The sequence below is a fragment of the Muntiacus reevesi genome, chromosome 16 (assembly GCF_963930625.1).
Source record: "Muntiacus reevesi chromosome 16, mMunRee1.1, whole genome shotgun sequence".
Taxonomy (NCBI): domain Eukaryota; kingdom Metazoa; phylum Chordata; class Mammalia; order Artiodactyla; family Cervidae; genus Muntiacus; species Muntiacus reevesi.
In genome coordinates this window covers 38941228-38963403 of record NC_089264.1, presented here as the reverse complement: position 1 = coordinate 38963403, position 22176 = coordinate 38941228, and the positions used below count along the sequence as shown (strand labels likewise).

The window sequence follows — 22176 nt, the reverse complement described above, 5'->3', positions numbered from 1 at the left end:
ATTGCAGGCATGTTCTTTACCATCTGATCCACCAGGGAAGCCTGATATTATAGAAGTTCAATACATATAGTTTCAGGCAACCATAATATATTTATCCAAATATAGTGTTAAATTCTTTTCATAAGACACTTTTCATTTAATTCCCTCAACAACTCTATGACATAGTTATTACCGTTAGCCCCATTTTACGGATGATAAAACTGAGATTTCAGGTAACTTTAATAAGCCAGAAAAAGTTAGACTCAGGATGTAAACTCAGTTCTATATTGTTCCAGAGCTCAAGCATGAACTCTTATGTTCAGACTTGCACTGGTCTTTACTTAAAAAAAGAATCAGGACCGTCAGTTGGAAAATGTCCAAACACTAAAACTTTTGGAAAATATCCAAACACTAAAACTTTACCATTAATCTTTCTTAGAATGGCTGCAATGAATTATTTTTTTTAATAAAAATTGCATCACCTAATCCAACCCATCCTCACTTCTGTGAACATACTTGCCAAGTGACATAGTACATACCATCTTTTAGACAAGCCAAGGAAATTTTATCAGTACTCTTAGGGTCTACACCGTAGACAGTTTTTTTTTAAAGTATAGTTGGTTTACAAAAACTTTGGAATGCTCCATGAATTTGTGTCTCACCCTTGTATCGGGGCCATGCTAATCTTCTCTGTATCATTCCAATTTTGGTATATGTGCTTTTGAAGCAAGCACAATAGTAGACAATTTGTATCCCTTGGAAACTATTCAGACATAACATGGGTATATATCTTATCACTTCAAAACTTCATGATTCCTCTATTTTAAATGTGTGACAGGAAACAGCCTAGAAAGCAAAGCTGAGTTTGCATTCATGGTTGTTAACATTTAATGTCTGAGGTGTCTTAAGCAGGTTATTTACCTTTTCTGAGTTTAAGGCCTTTGGGATATAGAAATAATAAAAATGAATGAATTTAACCCAGAAAATGGCAATTATAAAATTTACCTTGCATTTTAAAAAAATTTTTAAAGAATCAACTGAAATACATGTCTAAATGTGCCTGACCTGTAACTGTTTCTTAATAAACAGTGGTATTAGTTATTACCGTTTATGTATCTCACATAATGTGTAAAGCATATAATGATATTTTTATACAGAAGCAGGTGGACAGTAGGTTTCAGTTAGGCAGAGTATCCAGAAGTAGTATAGCCTGTGACAAAAATTCAACCAAAGGGACTCAGATTAGAAAGGAAATTGATTGTAGTAGAGCATGAATCTGGTTACTGGAGATAAAGTAGAAGGCTGAGCTTGACTGAAAAGAGCAAGGTAATTAAGACAGCAATTACTAACAATCAAAAGCATTTGTATCAGTCAGCTATTGCCACAATAATGCTGAAAAACAACTCCAAAATACAATGTTTACAAGAATAATTATTCTCAGACTCATTTTGCCTTATCTAAAATGGGCTCAGCTATATCTCTGCTTCATAATGCAGGTCAGCTAGCCTTGGCTAAAGACTGAAGATTCAGTTTAGATCCGTTCTATGAATTTTTGTTGTGATGCTCAGGCTTAAAAGGCAACAGTTTTTAGAGAATGTTTTCTTTTCATAGGAAATCACTAAGTCATAACAGGAAAAGCTCATTTATATAGGTACATTTTAAGCTTCAGCTTTCATCAGGTCTTCTAATATCTAGTTTGGCTAAAGCAAATTACATGGTTTCATATAGTGAATTATACTCAACTCACCATCAAACAATAAATAATATGGACAGACAATTTTATTACAGGGGAATGAAAAACTACCATCAGTAAATTAATCTAGCATACAAAACTGAGAAATTGCTAAACCTTTCAGTTATTCTTCTAGAGATTCTCCTGCCTGTTTTGCAGACCTGTTCTAGAATTTAGACTCGAAACTTCAGATTGGTTTGGGAGATGTCAATTCTGGAAACTGGATGAAAATTGCATGAGTAAAAGAACAAATCAGCCTGACTGTGACTGTGGTTGAAGTATTTGACCTGATCCATGTAATCTGTTTGTGGTATGCCCAACTCTCAGATGCTTTGCTTTGGTTCTTAAAGTTTCATTTGTTTGCTTTTATCAAGGATTGTTGGTACACATTAATAGAGCTGTTAATTACATATCTATTTGCTTTCCTAACATTTTTCTTTTCTCTAGGAACTTCATGTCTAACTATTCATTTTCCATTTCTTGAGTTGCATTTGTACAGAAAAAATCAGTTGCTTCACCACTGTACTGGGCTTTTTCCCAACTGACTAATCTGAACAGTGATAATGAAGATTCAATAAGATTTTATCTCCTTGTTTTGTGCTTATGAATTGATGCACTCTTTGCTGCTGCTAAGTCACTTCAGTCGTGTCCGACTCTGTGTGACCCCATAGACATCAGCCCACCAGGCTCCCCCGTCGCTGGGATTCTCCAGGCAAAAACACTGGAGTGGGTTGCCATTTTCTTCTCCAATGAGTGAAAGTGAAGTCGCTGAGTTGTGTCCGACTCTTAGCGACCCCATGGACTGCAGCCTACCAGGCTCCTCAATCCATGGGATTTTCCAGGCAAGAGTACTGGAGTGGGGTGCCATTGCCTTCTCCAATAGAGCTGTTAAAATATCATCCCTTGTTATACATTTACAGTGCATATCTTCCCCAAAAATCAATATATGTGGAATCAATTCTGATTTAAGTGTTTTTCAGGTACCATTATGTTTGTTAAATTGAGATGTTTTCTTATGGTCAAAACATGAGAAGCAACTCAGACTAAGTTTTTTTTGGAATTTCCGCTGGCTCTTGGGAGAAATGACTGGATTATTCCATTGTGTAGCTTGAGCCTAATCTAGACTTCTTCTGAGTTTGCTTAGAATTATGCATTTTCACTTGGCATAATGCCTTCTTCATATAGTTTTCTCCAGCAGTAACTGAGGACAATCTCCCTGCTTTAAGATTCCTATGCTCCTTTATTACAAATATATGTATGTAATAAACATCCAACCAGTCCATCCTAAAGGAAATCAGTCCTGAATATTCACTGGAAGGACTGATGCTGAAGCTGAAACTTCAATACTTTGGCAACCTGATGCGAAGAACTGACTCATTTGAAAAGACCCTGATTCTGGGAAAGATTGAGGGCAGGAGGAGAAGGGGACAACAGAGGATGAGATGGTTGAATGGCATCACCGACTCAATGGACATGAATTTGAGTAAGCTCCGGGAGCTGGTGATGGACAGGGAAGCCTGGCGTGCTGCGGTCCATGGGGTCGCAGAGTCGGACATGACTGAGTGACTGAACTGAACTGAAACATGGGCTTCCCAGGGGGCTCAGTGGTAAAGAGCCCACCTGCCAATGCAGAAGGCCAGGAGACGCAGGTTCAATCCCTGAATCAGGAAGGTTCCCTGGAGAAGGAAATGGCAACCCACTCCAGTATTCTTGCCTGGAAAATCCCATAGATAGAGGGGCATGGTGAGTTACAGTCCATGGGGTAGCAAAGAATCTGACACAACTTAGCAACTAAACAACATGTGTGTGTGTGTGTGTGTGTGTGTGTATACACTTTTGTATCACTGTGAATGAATTATGAATATTCTTTTATCTCAGTTCCCTAATTCACTTATGAGAATAACATGGTAGGTACAAAGCATTTATTCATATGTGCCCAGTACTTACAGTTAAATAACATTTTATGAAATGACTGTTAATTGTGCACTCAAAACCACAATGAATAAACTTTATATGATCAAGACTTCAAACATTAGTCACACTATTTTTGTCTGTAAGTTTTCCTATTGTATTTCTTACTACTCTGAGAAAGTGGCTTGTAGGCACTAATCTGTCCTAGCAGCTTATAGTTCAATTTTTAATTATGTTAATCAAATGAACATATACTCATACAAAATATTAATCTATCTTGAGATTTGATCCCTAGCTAAAGCATTCCCCTATATTTTCTTGAACATTTCCATTCTGCATCATCTTTGTGATGATTCTTGCTCTGTACTTCTCTGGGACTGTATCACTCTTTCCTGGTGGTTATCTGAGATACATACAGTACATAATCTAAATCAAAATTACCTTTAGGGACCAGTTTTGAATTCATATATGTCTCAATATCATTTTCTGACATCTTATGAATGCATTTCAATATCGTTGTGTAGTACATATACATTCATAACCTTTAGTCTGGGAAAAATCAGAGTCAAAGCAAACCAGAGAACTGGTACTATGGTACTAACTGGTACTCTGGTTGGTACTATGGGGTTAAAAGGTCACTATTTCAATATCTATATCCTCTTGTATTTATTGTTTCTAATTTCACATTTTAGTGATTGGAATATTCTAAGATAGATCTTTCATTTATTTAGAAATTTATTTTTTGTTCTGCACTCAACTTTTTACTGAATTTTTCATAGTTCTCTTTGATATTCTTCTGCATCTTCTTACAAGCAGTTCTGAATTCTTTGCCCTTCATTTCCTTGAATTTATTGGGTATCATGGCTCTTATCCTCTGTTCTTAAATATATTTTATTAAAGAGATGCTCATGGAAAGTTGACAACAATCTGCCTCATCCTTCATATTTCCTTATATCTAATGAGGTTGTTCTTGTAAGAAGTGCACACCAGAAGCACATTCTGTTCCATCTTTTACATTGCTTTGATGCTTTGTTTAAATTTCTTTTGTAAATAATATATTGAATCAGTGCCTTTCTTTTGAAGGTCTTTGAATCTATTTGGAATAATGTGACTATTTTTATCTTTGACTCCACTTATATTTCATGATCCAATTTAGAAGTAGTATAGTGTATTATAAAGAGCTGGATATACTCAGTCTAAGGTTTTGAATCCTAGGTCAGCCACTTAACTATCTATGTGACCTTGGGTAAATTGTCTTCTGGTTTCCTTTGCATTGCCTTTAACCCTCACAGGCTATTGTGAGGATAAAGAAAAATACCTGACAAATGGTATACCCTTTGTAAACAATGGTTAAATGATGCTGACATCTGCTTGAAAGATAGTCAGAAAATTATCTCTGAGTCATTACCCACAGAATTAATCTGGGGTAAATTGATTTAATTGATGCTCTCTTTAACATCATTGCACTATGCTGCTAATGGCTATGTGGCAGGCTTCCCTGAAAGTAAAAGCAAGACCTCCCTCATACCATGCTGATCTCTTTCTATTTCCATAATAAAATATTGCTGATAGCCTTTTCCCTATCAGGCTCTTCTGGATACCTTCCCTTTGAAGAAAAGCCATTCATAAGAGCCTTTACCACTTTGAAATATTTGTCCAAATTATTAAAATATATGCTAGTAAGGATGCATTATGATGCAAGAAGAGGCTACTATGAAGTCATTTTTATTTCAGTTCATTAAGATAAAACATGTGTCAAAAGGGAGATAAATTGTACTAAGTAAAAAAGGCAGCCTGAAAGGAGAGATGAGAAAAGCAAAAAAAAAAAAAAAAAGAAAAGAAAAAGTTAACTCTACCAAAACTTACTGAGAACATATTTAGTGCAGGATGCTGTTTTAGGTTTGTTAGTGGTACCAAAGTGTTTCAGGACTGTCAAAAATGACAATTTTTGTCAGGAGAAAGTCTCATTGAAATGGAAGTTCATTTCCTAGCCCTCACAGTGACTGAAAAAGGATGGGTGTTGAGTGCATTTTGGGTTGAATGAATTATAGATCAAATGGAAAAGGCTTAATCAATGTTACTTTGGAGGTAGCTGGATTGGAAGAAATGTTAGAAATATTGTTTTATTAAGAAGAATGGTCAAATAATAAGAGATATGAATTTTTAAAATTTTTTTTCAGTTTGTGGGTTAAACAAATAAACTTACAGAATTATAAATGATCAAAATAAAAAAGGGATCTTAGCAGTGATTCTAGTCTACCTTATTTCAGAGGCTGAGTTTAAAATCATGCTAGAAAATACGTGCTTGAATTCCCACCATTTCTACCTTTTATCTTGGCCAATTAGCCAGCAGACATTTAAGGCATTTACCACTTTAAATGATACTTAGATGCTGTCAGTTTGAACTATTTTTATAGGGATCTCATTTGTAAATTGTCTAAATAATACTGTGGATTCCACGATAGCTTCCTCCCACCACTAAATATAATTATGGGTTTCATTCGCTCATGTCAGCTATAGTGGTTTTTGAGGCTACAGGCTGATTTTAATGCTGGCCAAAGCAAGCATAAGTTACATGAATTCTCCTGATGAAAAAATATCAACTTTTATTTCATTGACGTTTATGGCTTATCTCACTGTGACTTATTAGTATCACAGTCACCTAATGACCCTACTGGACAACTATGTGACTGACAAAACAATATTACATTTAAAAAGGAATGTATATAAGTAACATCAGAACCCTCTGGTGTGTCTGTTTTAAAAATGATATTACAGTGCCCTTCTCTGATTCAGAAGCAGTAGCTTGAGAAAATAATAGAGATAGCCTTGTGCTGGTAATAATTGTTTTGGACACCCATTTGTCTGAGTCCTACATACAGAAAAGTTCACTCAAACACTTCCCAGCACCAGTTTCTTGCCATAGGTTACCATATCCGTTACTGCTCAAGTATGTTACCCAATTTCCCATGAAAATGGAAAATTATTATTATTCCCCATACTTTAGTTTGTTTTATGCTTATATTAGAATAAGAATTAATGTTGGCTATGGCTAGTGTCAGGCTGTAAGTTTCCTAAAGAACTTCAAACTCTTCGTTGAAAATCCTTTCCTGTTTCTGTCCTTCCTGGATAATTCTTATCCACATAAGGGCAAGACTTAGCTTACACCTTCTCCTAGTGCATTCACCTTTCTTTTCAGTTCAGTTCAGTCACTCAGTCATGTCCGACTCCGCAACCCCATGGACTGCAGCATGCCAGGACTCCCTGTCCATCACCAACTCCCGGAGTTTACCCAAACTCATGTCCATTGAGTCGGTGATGCCATCCAACCATATCATCCTCTGTCATCCCCTTCTCCTCCCGCCTTCAACCATTCCCAGCATCAGGGTCTTTTCCAATGAGTCAGCTCTTCACATCAGGTGGCCAAAGTATTGGAGCTTTAGCTTCAGCATCAGTTCTTCCACTGAACACTCAGGATTGATTTCCTTTAGGATGGACTGGTTGGATCTCCTTGCTGTCCAAGGGACTCTCTAGTTCCTTATAAACCCTAAAGTAACATTTCCCCAGCCATATGCCTCAGGATTTCCAGGAATCTTTATTTTGGCGAACCTGCAGCTGATTTTTCACAAACACCAGATTTGAGAACCATTGATCTTCAGTGAGACTTCCCTTGAGTTACCCTTATTCAAAGATTGGACTCCAGCTACAGACTAAGCTTGTTGCAGAGAATCCCCTAGAAATCCAGACTACTGTAGTCTCTTGTTAGACTGATGTACTCCTCAGTTGAGGACAATCACAGAGGAGGCCCACTGTCGGGAAGGCTGTATTTTGCTTCACTGATGTTTGCCAAGCGTAAGTTTTCTAATTGCCCAAATGGTAGCAATGTAAAGGTCCATTGACAGATGAATGGATAAAAAAAGAAGTGGTGTATTTACAGAGTGAAATACTACTCAGTTATAAAAAAAGAATGAAGTAATGCCATTCATGATACTGAGCAGGGCCCTGTGGAGCTCCTGGGCACAAGCTTGTGTCTCCTATTTCTTTGATGACAGAAAATAGCCTTCATTCAGCCTCTGTGACCTTCCCTGAGTTCCCATGACAGATTCAACAGTTGTTAATTGGGGGAGAGAGGGGGCATGAGACCAGGGAGAAACAGTCAAGAGAAACAATAGTGCAGCCTTGGAACAAAATCCTGGTTCCCCATTGATGGATACACACAACAATATCTTTGAGTTATTTTGCAGATAAACCCCCTCCCAGGTGGGAGAAGTTAACAATTAACAATGGTAGGCTGCCCATAAGCATGTAGACGCCAGACCAGATGGGTCTGAAGGTTGGTGATGCTGACTTCTTCTTACCTCACCACCAATCCATCAGAAGAATGCCCACAAACTGATCAGGCCCTCTTTGGACAATTCCTATAAAACTTCTATCTTCTTCAAATTGGGACACATGGTTCTGAAGGCATTAGCCTGCTGTGGCCCCCTTTGCCTGACAAAGTAATAAAGCTACCCACTTCTACCTCACCCAAAACTCTTGTCTCCGAGATTTAATTTGGCACCAGAGGAGCTGAGTGTTCAGCATCAGTTCTGGCACTCCAGATGGAAAGGGTGTCTCTTCAGATACACAGCATATGTGTTTTCTCAGACAATTCAGAATGTTAGACAAGAACCCAGTCTCAGCCCTAAAAGGGCCCCCCTCTTTCTGCAACATTCAAAACAACATCCAACATCGATGGATTTAAAGATTATCATACTAAGCGAAGTAAACCAGACAGAGAAAGACAGATATATGGGTTACAGGTGGAATCTAAAAAATATGATACAAATGAACTTATATACAGGACTGAAACAGACCTACAAACATAGAAAACAAACTTATGGTTATCAAAGGGGAAAGTGGGGTGAAATGGGATAAATTATGAGTTCGGGATTAACATATACACACTACTATATATAAAACAGACAATCAACAGTAGATAACACAGGGAACTATACTCAATATTTTGTAATAACCTATAAGCGAAAAGAACCTAAAAAATATATATAATTGAATCACAGCTGTACAATGAAACTGACACAATTTTAAAAATCAACTATACTTTGATAAAAGTTCCCTGGTGGCTCAGACGGTAAAGCATCTGCCTGCAGTGTGGGAGACCCGGGTTCAATCCCTGGGTTGGGAAGATTCCTCTGGAGAAGGAAATGGCAACCCGCTCCAGTACACTTACCTGGAAAATTCCATGGACTGAGGAGCCTGGTAGGCTACAGTCCATGGGGTTGCAAAGTGTTGGACACGACTGAGCAACTCCACTTTATACTTTGATAAAAAATAAAACTGAAAAAAAGACATTGACAAAGTTGCTAAGAGAGAGACCTTAAAAGTGTGAAAGTGTTAGTCACTCAGTACTTACATGTGGTGATGGATGTTAACTAAACTATTGTGGTAATCATTTTGCAACATATATGTAAATCAAATCATTATGTTGTACATTGAAAACTAATATCATGTTATCTGTCAGTTTTATCTCCATTTCTTAAGAAGCCATTAAGTATTTATTTACTGAAAATTGAAATTAATGAGTTGAAAATAAACACCTTAAAATTAAACTTTTTGTTCAGTTTTATCCTCCGTGCCTAAAGTATTGGCTTCCCAGGTGGCCCATAGTAGATACTCAATAAACATTTGTTAAATAAGTAAATGTCAAGTACAACTATTCCAGGGAAATAAATTATGTCTTTACCTAAAATTTCCTCATGGGTATACTTGTTCCCTAGCATATAGTCCTTATATTAAGGCCCATTTTTCTTAGTCTGGCTTATACTAAGCCAGACATTTTCTTAGTCAGCTACTGGAAATTTCAACCCCAGTTTAGGAAAACCCTAATCCCTAAGCAAAAAAAGAGTTGGTCTTGCTGTCAGAATGAATTAGACTGCATTTGTGAGAATAGAAAGATAATGATCAACATGAAAGGTATTAAGGATGTAATTTGATGTAAAATATATTGAGGAAAAAAGAAAAAATGGATTTAAATGCTCAATTAAAATGTTTTTTAAAAATACTTTGGATTTTACAGAAAATAAACCCAGTTAATGTCTTAAAGTATGTTGATTTATTTTTATCAAATGATATGTTTTTTCCACATATTAACCAAAAGGATTTGTATTTTAAAATAACTCCTAGGAAATTCACAAAAATAAACAAAAAAGAGTCTGTTCTAAAAGAATAATACAACAACGAGTATTTCCAGACTTTTAAAATCTTGTTGTTATACACTTTTCTTTCTGTGCTAGTCTAAATATTTGACTACTTCTTCCGAGAATGAATGTACAGACTTTTTAATAGTTTTATTAACGGGTAATTTACATGTAATATGATTAAGTTGTTTTAAGTGTATAGTACTTTTCATTAAATTTATAGAGGTGTGCAGCCATTAAAACCATCCGATTTTAGAACATTTCCACCATACCCAAGACATCACTAGTGTCCATTTACAATCTCTCATCTTCACTGCTGGGCCCTGACAACACTGACAACCCTTAAAATATTTTCTGTCTTTGCCTTTCCTAGAGATTTAATATAAATTGAATCACACAATATGTATCTTTTATGTCTGTTTACTTCACTTAGCATAATGTTTTGGAAGTTCATCCATGCTTTATCATGTATTAATACTGCACTTTTTTAAAATTAATGAGTGATATTTCCATACACTGCCTGCAATATCTATTAACATGAAATAGATCACTAAAGACAAATGTGTTTTAACTAAACTCTAAATAGTTTTTAATGTAATTTATGTCATAACTTCTGAAAGAATGATAGTAAATGTTACTAATCCATAAATTATATATGCATAAAATCTGAATATACAGAAGAACCTTCCTAAATTTTGTGTATTCATTTTATCCATTCATAATTAATTATTTAAATATTACTTAAAAAAAATATTACCTTTACTGAAATTCTCCTCTGTACTTAATACACATAAACACTTACATATTTCACCTCAGATATGAGTTACAGAAAGATATGGGTGAGTTAAGTTTTATCTTACTAACTCATATAAAGCAATAAGAAATTGTAGTATTATTAGCATAGAAGTTTTACTTGTCTCTCGACAAGACAACCTAATGATAGTGCTTAACTGAGAAATGATGTCTTGGAAAAATTAACCATTTTTTAAATCCTATAACATTGAACTTGCAGTTATGTTAGAGAAAGGAAGCATTTTATGTAAATTCATTTTATTTCATTAATAATGTAAAAGAGTTAGAGCAAGACAGAGAAAAGGCCAGATGTAATCAGAATCCTTCAAAGGTCAAGTGAAAACACATTGCTGAGGATTCTTATATTTCATTTATCTCTCCTGAGTTTTCATTCTTCTCTTGTTCAATATCTCTTTCCACATTTTTAAATTTTTTATGTCTCATCTTAGACCTGGATAAATTTCTCCTCTTTTATACTTTACCAACAATACAAAACAATAAAACTTTATTATGAAAGGCAGGGTATTTATGAAGAATAGGAAGAAAATAAAAATAAGAGAGCCTATGCACATTTGAGGGCTAGATCTAGTCTATCCAGCTTTTGTGTCTCCTAATATATGGTAGTGGGTATCCTATCTGGAATACATGCAGTATTCACAAATTAAAAATTATGAAATAGAGGAAAATGGAAAATCTATAATATCCTAATGTTCTATTTTCTTTTAAATACTTGTGTTTCTCTCTCATATTTTAGAAATCTTAGGTAAGTGTTTAGTAGAAATTTGTGAGATGGGTCTAAAAAAGAAACTTTCCTCACTATTTTTACTGAATATCTATTATAATTAGATAAACCAAACGTAGAGACTCCATTCCTTTACTGATGCAAAAGATAAACGTGCTTTTACACATCCCTTTACCTGTCTTCTGTGCAGCTCTGGCAAAGCAAGGAAGCACTGAATTAAAAAAAAAAAAAAAAAAACCCATAAATCACATGGCTCAAATATAGGATGCTATGCATTCAAATAAAGTGCAAAGCTAATAGTATAGCTTTACTCTGTGAAAGTTAAAAAATCAATTAGGTCAAATGATGTGATGTGGACATGAAGTGCAGGGGTGGAAAAGCGTACAGAAAGAGTGACATGGAAACAGAAATCAATCACTAAACTAGCATTAATCACTAAATTAGCATTACCAAGTTACTTTGTCATTCAACACATGTTTACAAAAGGTCTTTTCTTTGGTGGTAGGCACAGTGTCAAATATACAAGGAAAAAAGTGAGGCATAGGGCCACAGCTTCTGTTAAGTAGAGCAAAATGAAAATTTAGAAACTACATATCAGTTCATATTGTTTTCACTTGAAGCATCAACCCCAAGAGAGAAAAATAACTTAATTTCCCATATCTCTCCTACATATCTCCTCTTTTGATAGCAGGTGATTCTCTAATTCTTCTTTTGGTCTTATGGGACCTTCTCTTAAATCCTGCCAATTCTCTCCAAACTTTGGCTTATAATAAAACATTATTATAAAAATATACTGGAGAAGTTTTTAAATTAAAAAAAAAAAACTTCCCATAATTTCAGTACCATGGCTTTCATGATTGTGTTCAGGCTCTGAGCTTCAAATGAGTGTTTGTGAAACCAAGAACTTCATTTTATGCCTTCTAGTCTTACGTATAGGATTAATCTCTTTGTTTAATGACGGAGGTTAGGTTCAAAGAATTGATACTATTATATGGTCTTTCACAGGGTCTGTCAGAGACTACCCAAGCTACATAAATAACACAATGTAAAAAGTGATGTGGTATTAAAAATCTTCCAACAAACAAAAGCCCAGGATCAGATGGTTTCATAGGCAAATTCTATCAAACATTTAGAGAAGAGCTAACATCTATGCTTCTCATGAAAATGAAAAGTGAAAGTGAAACTGAAAGTCACTCAGCCGTGTCGACTCTTTGCAACCCCATGGACTAGAGAGTCCATGGTATTCTCCAGGCGAAAATACTGGGGTGGGTAGCTTTTCCCTTCTCCAGGGGATCTTCCCAACCTAGGTTTCAAACCCAGGTCTCCTGCATTACAGGCAGATTCTTTACCAACTGAGCCACACGGGAAGCCCATACTCTTCCAAATAATTGCAGAAGGAGGAACCCTCCCCAAACTCATTCTCCAGGGCCACCATCACCCTAATATCAAAGCCAGACCAAGATAGTACAGAAAAAGAAAATTACAGGACAATATTACTGACAAACATAGATGCAACATTCCTCAACAAAACACTGACAAGTATAATCCAACAGCATGTTAAAAGGATCATTCACCATGATTAAGTGGGGTTTATTCTAGGGATCCAAGGATTCTTCAATATATGCAAATTGATCAGTGTGATACACCATATTAACAAGATGAAGGATTAAAATCATGTGGTAATCTCAGTAGATGCAGAAAAAGCTTTTGACAAAATTCAACACCCATTTATGATAGAAAAAGAAAAAACTCTTCAGAAAGTGGGAATGGAGGGAACATAGCTCAACATGTTGTGTGTGCGTGTTAGTGACTCAGTCGTGTCTGAGTCTTTGTGACCCCATGGACTGCAGCCTGCCAGGCTCCTCTGTCCATGGAATTATCCAGGCAGGAATACTGGGTTGCCATTTCCTTCTCCATACCTCAACATAGTAAACATATATTTATTGACATATGACAAACCCACAGCAAACATTATTCTCAACTGTGAAAAACCTAAAGCATTCCCTCTAAGATCAGGAACAAAACAAGGATGCCCACTCTTGCCACTATTATTCAACACAGTTGTGCAAGTCCTAGTCATGACAATCAGAGAAGAAATAAAATGAATCCATACTGGAAAATAATATATAAAACTATCACTGTTGCAGCTGACATGATACTATAGATAGAAAATCTTAAAGATGCCACCAGAAAACTACTAGAGCTAATCAATGAATTTAATAAAGTTGCAAGATACACACAAATTTCTTGCATTCCTAGACACTAACAATGAATAATCAGAAAGAGAAACTAGGGAAATGATCTCATTTACCATTGTAACAAAAAGAATAAAATACTCAGGAATAAACCTACTTAAGGGGGCAAAAGACCTGTATGCAGAAAATTCTAAGACACTGATGAAAGAAATCAAAAGGAACACAAGCAGATGGAGAGACATACCATGTTCTTAGATTGGAAGAATCAACATTGTGAAAATGACTGCACTATTCATAGCAATCTACATTTTCAATGCAATCCATATCAAATTACCAATGGCATTTGCATGGAACTAGAACAAAAATTTGTATAATTTTTGTGAAAATAGAAAAAAACCCTGAATAGCCAAAGTAATATTTTGAAGAAAAAAAATTGAACTGGAGGTATGAGGCTTCCTGATTTCAACACTACTACAAAGCTACGGTAGTCAAGACAGTGTGGTTCTGGCACAAAAACAGAAATATAGACCAATGAAACAAGATAGAAAGCCCAGAAATAAACCCACACGCCAATGGTCACTTTATCTTTGACAAGGAGGCAAGAGTATACAATGGAGAAGACAGCCTCATCAATAAATGGTTCTGGGAAAACTATATAGCTACATATAAAAGAATGAAATTAGAAAGTTTCCTAACACCATACATGAAAGTAAACTCAAAATTGACTAAAGACCTAAATGTAAGGCCAGACACTATACAAATTCTTAGAGGAAAACACAGGCAGAACATTCTTGGACATAAATCACAGCAAAATCCTTTTTGACCCACCAACTAGAGTAATTAAAAACAAAAACATGTAAATAGGACCTAATTAAACATAAAACATTTTGCACAGCAAAGGAAACCATAAACAAGACTAAACAACAACCCTCAGAATGGGAGAAAATATTTGCAATCAAAACTGGCAAAGGATTAATCTCTAAAATACTAAAGTAGCTCATGAAACTCAACGTAATAAAACAAAAAGAAAATATAATCAAAAAAATGTGGAAGACTTAAATAGGCATTTCTCCAAAGAAGATATATAGATGGCCAACAAACACGTGAGAAGATGCCCAACATCACTAATTATTAGAGAAATGCAAATCAAAACCACACGAGTTATCACTTCACACTGGTCAGAATGGTTACCATCAAAAAGTCTACAAACATTAAATCCTGGAGAGGATGTGGAGAAAAGGGAACTCTTTTGCAATTTTGATGGTAATATTAATTGATATGCCCACTGTGGAGAACAGTATAGACGTTCCTTAAAATACTAAAAATAAGACTACCATATGGCCCAGCAATCCCACTGCTGAGCATATTACCCTGAGAAAACCATAATTCAAAAAGATAAATTTACTCCAGTGTTCTGGGGTAAATACTGCATCACTATTTACAATAGCCAGGACATAGAAACAACCTAAGTGTTCATCAACAGATGAATTAATAAAGAAGATGTGATACATATATACAATGAAATATTATTGTCATAAAAAGGAACAAAAGTGGGTCATGTGCATGAACCTAGAATCTGTCATATAGAGGGAAGTAAAGTCAAAAAGAGAAAAACACATATCCTGTATTAACACATATATATGGAATCTAGGAAGATGCCACTGATGAACCTCTTGGCAGGGCAGGAATAGAAAGCAGACATAAAGACTGTGTGGTTGGTGGGGCATTATGGGGATGAAATTGAGAGAGTAGCATGCTTCTCTGTCTATGGAATTCTCCAGGTAAAAATACTGAAGTGGATTGCCATTCCTTTCTTCAGGGGATCTTCCCTACCCAGGGGTTGAGTCCTGTTTTCCTGCATTGCAGGTAGATTCTTTACCATATGAGCCACCAGGGAAACCCTAGATATAACTACCATGTATAAAATACATAGACCGTGGGAAGCACCTGCATAGCACAAGGAACTCAGCTTGGAGCTCTGTGATGACCTACGGGGGTGTAAAGAGAGGGAGGATCAAGACAGAGGGGGATATATATTTACATACAGCTGATTCACTTTGCAGCAGAGCAGAAACTAACACAAAATTGTAAAGCAATTATACTCCAATTAATAAAAGAGTGGGACAGTTGAGGAAATATAGACTCCACCAGAGGAAATGGCATGCATTTATTTTGGTAGTGGTGGCTCAGTGGTAAAAAAAATCCACTTGCCATTGCAGGAGATGTGGGTTCAGTCCCTGGTTCAGGAAGATCCCCTGGAGAAGGAAATGGCAACCCACTCCAGTACTCTTGCCTGGAAAATCCCATGGACGGAGGAGCCTGGTAGGCTGCAGTCCATGGGGTTGCTACGAGTCAGACATGACTGAGCGACTTCACTTTCACTGTTCACTTTCCTGCATTGGAGAAGGAAATGGCAACCCACTCCAGTGTTCTTGCCTGGAGAATCCCAGGGACGGGGGAGCCTGGTGGGCTGCCGTCTATGGAGTCGCACAGACTCGGACATGACTGGAGCAACTTAGCAGCAGCAGCAGAGAGCCATGGACTTCCCGGGTGACCCAGTGTTTTGTAAAGAATCCACCTGCCAATGCAGGAGAGGCAGGTTTGATCCCTGGACTGGGAAGATACCCTAGAAGAGGAAATGGGAACCTACTCTAGTCTTCTTGCCTGGAAAATCCCATGGACAGAGGAGCCTGGAGGGCTATAGTCCATGGGGTCACAAAGTGCCAGACACGACTTAGCAACTAAACAACAATAGGTAGCCATATGCTTAGAGCTAGGGAAACAGAGGTAACTGAAACGCAAAAATGCTATGGGAGACTATGGGAGGCTACCACTATAAAACCAGGACATGTTTTTTATCCCCACCCTCAAAAGTCTAATATAAACTGAAAAATGGATGAGGAAAAAAGCTACTTTTGCAGACATGATAAAGACATGATAGAAAAAAGTGAGTCTGTGACACTTGTGAAAGGTGTGACCCAGCTTGTGCATAACGTCAAAACTACAAGTGAAGGCTTGTTGCTTGTAATTACTTTTGACGTCAGAATGACCCCTGTACAAATTCAGAAGGAAAATCAAAATTACAGCTCCTTTATAATTATTCATTCGTCCCTGCCCAAATCTAATAGCTGTAGGCAATGTAATTTCTGCATGAACTGAGAGTCGTTTGGTCTCAGTTTTTTTCTAAATCTCTTTTGCACAATCCGTCTCTTTTTCAGATTGGTTGTAACAATAACTTGGCAGGGAGCAAAGCCAAATAGAATCAAATCAAAAAATTTCATTTACTTTTTTGCTTGCTTGCCCTCCTATGCTCTTTATTGCCTTTAAAAAATAAATCAATAATGATAATTAATAGTAGTAATATTTTTGAGCCCTGCTAAGTGTTTGATACAATGCTAAGGACTATACATACACCATTTTATTTAGGTATCCTAAAAATAGGTATTCTCATATTAGATACAATAGATATTCTTATTGTTATCATTGTTCCTACTATGTCGATGAACAAACAAAGGCTTCTAAAAAAAATAAGTGATGGAAATAGTATTAAACACAGCCTTCTTTGACTCAGTGTAACTGATTGTGCACCTATGCTCTTCATTCTTTTCCACCAAAATCATCTTACCATATACGTATGTGTGTGTGGGGGGGTATCATATCTTGAAAATAAGGAATATGCTCTAGGAAGCTGTTTCTTGGGATGAAAAGGTATAGTACTCTGGGTCATTAACTTTTCAACACTTTTCACATTTACAGATACTATATCTGGTACTAAACCTAGAAATACCATTATGAACAAGTTTCTATCTCATTATAAAATAGTGTGGAAAAGAGGAAAACTACCATGGCAGAATGCAAGTGCAGCGATTTGCATCAGCTTTGGTTCTCATTCTCAGAAGGGTACAATGTGGAGTGCAGGTGCAAACTTCCCAGTGGAAGGCCCTGCGTGGGCAAGGCTTCCCCCTTAGACACTGAAAGAAGCACACACTTTCTCCATCTCTGTCCTGGCTTGCCCTTGTTTTCCTTTGCTTTTTGTCTCCATATCTGTATAATCTCATTCTAGCTTCGAACCATACTCGGAAGAAAAGAATTCTTATTATCCCTATTCTTGTGGGGAAATAACTCTCCATGAGTATTTTCATGTTTCTGAACAACTAGGGCTTTCTGAACAAAGGACACTTGGCACATGGGCTAAAGGATGATTGACTAGCAGCCCTCGAGGTGGAGTGCTCCAGAGAGAAATAAAACCGCTCTCTCCCTGGAGACATGTGATTACATTCCAGGATGCTGAAGTAGAGGCTGTCCCCTTTCCCTCTGCAAATATCAATTTTTACATTGCAGAGCAAAAGTTGCTTTTTCTGTCTCCAGAGGGCAGAGCAACAGATGAGAAAGCCACCCTGTATAAGCTATAAGCTCATAATTTTAGGCTTCCTTTTCTAAGTTACAAACCCCAATATATGCACAGGGCACACCTGGCTCTCACTGCAATACTTGGGCATGAAGAACTGATGTAAGTTGCTCTGTGAATAAATAAAAAAGTCCAGTTCCTGATCCGGTGGTCCTGTGTTCCTATTGGGGTGTGTGTGTGTACATATATGCCTAGAAAGATACAGATCATAACATCACAGATCCCTCATAGTTTTAACAACTATCCAGATAAATCATGGCTAAAAAATCATGTTCTTATTACCATATTCTAGAGGGATTCCTTTGTTCTCCTAGTCTTTGAGTTTCCCTATAGAGATTCAAAAATTACAGGAACTCTTGGGACCTCCCTAGTGGTTCATCAGTAAATAGTCTGCCTGCCAATGCAGGAGACAGAGGACACGGGTTTGATCCCTGGGTAAGGAAGAATCCTTGGAGTAGTAATTGGCAACCTGCTCCACAATTCTTGCCTGGGAAATCCCATGGACAGAGGAGCCAGGTGGGCTATAGTCCACAGGGTTGAAAAGTCAGACATGACTTAGCAACTAAACAAGAGCTAACTCTGCCATTAAAGGGTATTGGTTCCTGCCTCTGCCTTCACTTTTAAATATTCACTTCCATCATCTGTTCTAATGTCTAACTTAGGTCACACTTTCTGGAAAGGAGAGAAAATCTCAGAAATGTATGTCTTGGTCCAATGGCTCCATTATCATCTGTGAGCAGATACAGAAAGAACTTACTTTCCTCCCCAAAGACAGAAGAAAAACTGGAAAGCTGCTTCATGACCTCTCTTGCTAAGGAACGACTTGCTGTTCTGTGGATGTGTCACATAGAATGGGTCAGTGTGACCTCCTGACTAGAGCCTGTTCTGACTGCATCCCTCAGGAGATCATGAGCTCCTCTACGTCCCCTTTTCAACATAGAAGAGAGAAGGAGGACTTGGGAATGCCACTATATTTATTTCTTAATCCCACAAGGGATTAAGGTCACACATTTCAAATCCTTAGAGACAGTCCCAGCATTTTACCTTACCACGATCTCTTTTCAAGTCCCTCGTCTGGGGTTCCATCCTTCTTCCACATTTTAAGGAACTCTAATGCAGGTCTCAGTCTCTCAACTTTCTTGTGCTTTGCAAGTGCTTCCCTAATGTTTAGGCAGGATGTTAAACAAGGTTCCCTTGCAGATAGATGGACTTTGGTGAGAGGCAATGCGGGCCCAATCTCTTGAGGGACAAAGTCATGATGGGTGCTATGGGTTTGAGCTCAGACTTTTAAAGAGTGGAAGCCGCCATCTGTTTCCTTATGAAATACCAAAGGCAAAAGCATTTCACTGCAGGAAATATGGTTTGTTTTTCTAAAGGCAACACAATTTCACATGGGGAAAATAAAGTCCTCCTATTAGTATGACTTTGACCTACTCATTTCAAAGTAGTAACCCTGGCATCACTGTTTAAGGAACATGTGATTTTGTCCTCTATACAGCAGATGTGGAATTCTTCCCAAATCAACTGTCCTCAAATAGGATTGACATATATCCCCCTGAGGGGGTGGGAAAGAGGACTATATACTACAAATCCCTCTCGGTGAACTTACATGTTCTGCAGGATTCCTCCCTTGCTCCTGCATTTGAAGTTAGCTAGGGGCTTTCCCTGGTGGTCCAGTGACTGAGAATCCATGCTCCCAATGCAGGGACCTGGGTTTGATCCCCATTCAGGGAACTATATGGAGAAAGAAATGACAGCCCACTCCTGAATACTTGCCTGAAGAATCCCATGGAGAGTGAAGCCTGGCAGGCTACAGTCCATGGGGTTGCAGAGTCAGACATGACTGAAGCGACTTAACACACACACATGCAGGGAACTAGATTCCACATGCTCAACTAAGAGACTGAGTGTAGCCAAATAAATAAATATTTAAAAATAAGTTAAAAGGACAAGAATGTTTTTTATTATTAAAAAGAAGGAAAAAAGAAATAAACGCTCATGTTAGCTTATATTTGTAGATTTGGGGGAGCTTTAAATGTGTTTAATGCACAGTGCACTTCATTCATTTTCCCTTTTTCCTGTCTTCAAACCATTTTCCTTTGCATATTTAAATGATGGTTAACTACGAAGAAGACCAAAATAGACAAAGTAATTGCCACTTGTTCCTTTGTCTCTCAGTGGCTTGCTGTGCTATAAATGTATTTAATCTCCACCAAACTGGGGAGGTAAAACCTAATTTAATAGCTATCAATCACAGGCAGCAGGCCTGCAAGAGGAGAAAATAGAAAGGTGGTTCTATTATGCTGTCCTCTCCCAGGAAAAACAAAGTGAAATATTAGACACTCTATCTCTTTACAAGATGCCTTCTAATCCCTCTATTGCATTACACATAATTTGAAACTCTGTGTATTTCATTTCCACTTATATGCCACCACCCTTATATTAAAAAGTGTATGACTGACATGTTAGCTAAAATATTTAATAAGAATTAAATATGCTGGGCTTCATTAGACGGAAACAGAGCAACTTGATACGAAATTCAAATACTAATTAGATAAAGCCTCCCTACATGGAGCTAGGCAGATGCTTCTTTGAGCCTCAGAATAATACTCACGGCTATGCCTTCCAGCCTTCTAATGGTGATACTGTCATCCTGTGTTGTCTGTTAAATCCTTCCAGAAGCTTCTCAATTTACTCTGATTAAAAAAGCCAGTCAGACGAGTTCAGTGGCTTACCAACCTACAGGATTTCTCTGATATTATCGTTTCCTGCCTTCCTTACTGGTTTCCTTTGGGCTCATTCTGCCCCCATCTCCTGGCTTCCTGGTTTTTCCTCTCATACACCAGGTATCCACTTGAAGTCTTCACACTTAACATTTCCTGCCCTTGAACACTTTTCTGTGAGATGTGCATGCATCTCCCTCGCCTCCTTCTGTTGTCACCATCTCAGTGAGGCTATTCTGATCACTCTGTTTAAAATTGAGATCCAACCACCTTTACCATTCCTTGTCCCATTGCCCTTGCTTTTTCTCTACAGACCTTATCACCATCTAACATACTGTATTTGTACACTGTTTTAGAGTTTGCTTCCCTATGCTAGAATTCTAAGGGAAACTACTTTGTTTACTATTGTATCCCCAGACCAGTGACCAATACAATGTAAGCTTGAAATAAACACTTGTTGAATAAATAAATGAATGTACATGAAAGCAATCTGTTCTGCAGAATCTGTAAGTAATTTCAAAATGAAATTGAGCTTAAGGGGATTGGTACAAAGGTGACTTGGGGCAGAGACTAATAACTCTGTGATAAATAGGTTGAATCACTGCAGACTGCATTATGCTAGTCCAGACACTTAGTTAACATTCTAATTTTCCCCAACTATTGAACATACTGGTTTTTTTCCAAAGCTGACATAAGGAACAAGAAAAAGGAGCCAAAGATTCATTCATTAATATATTGATAACTTCTAAGGCAAGGGACGGGGCAGTATGCAAGGCTCTGTGGATATCATGCTGAATAGGATCTGATCTCTCTTCTTAGTGAGCTCATAGTGTACCCAGGAAACGGATAATAAAACTGTTCATTACAATTCAACACTTTCAATAGTATGAGTGTTGCATAAGCAAAGTTCTGGGAAAGAAAATGGTCAATAAGTTGACCTGCCTATAGAGATTTGGGAAAGCCTTACAAAGGAAGCTAAAGTCTTACCTAGTTTTTGTTTAGGATATTTTCATTTACAAGGAATGGGAAACTCAATTAGGCTTAAGCAATTAAGGAAATATCTTGACTCAAGTAGTAAAAAAGAGTCAGAGGTAGAGAGGATTCAGAGTTATAGATCAGATCTCCAGAGCCATATCTCTGTTGTTCAGTCTGGTCTTTTCCAAGTGGCAGCTTCAGCCCCAGACTGGCTTCTCTCTTGAGTTGAAAATGACACGCCAGCACCACATTTCATATCTGCCTACCCTCCCCCCATGTTATCCACATCAGTGTTGGTTCTTCCCCAACTGCTGAATAAAACTGCAGTGGTTAGTCTACCGGGTTCATCTAAATCCACTGCCCACTGTTTCCCCAGTTATTGTACCCAGAAAATGTCATGGATTAACTGACCCATGTATGAATTCCCTGCCCAGCCCTACACCCACTGTTAGAGCAAGGATAATGAAACTAGGGTCTCTGGCTTTTGACAGTGAAGATCCATCTTTGAAGCAGAGTGCTCGG

The 22176-nt window shown here is 37.4% G+C and overlaps 1 non-coding gene across 1 annotated transcript; it reads right to left on the bottom strand.

Annotated features, from left to right (window-relative positions):
• Nucleotides 1-606: 606 nt before the first annotated feature.
• LOC136148193 (U6 spliceosomal RNA) lies at nt 607-713 on the bottom strand. The gene has a single exon (XR_010659477.1). It is a non-coding gene; the product is annotated as a U6 spliceosomal RNA (small nuclear RNA).
• Between the last annotated feature and the right edge of the window lie 21463 nt (nt 714-22176).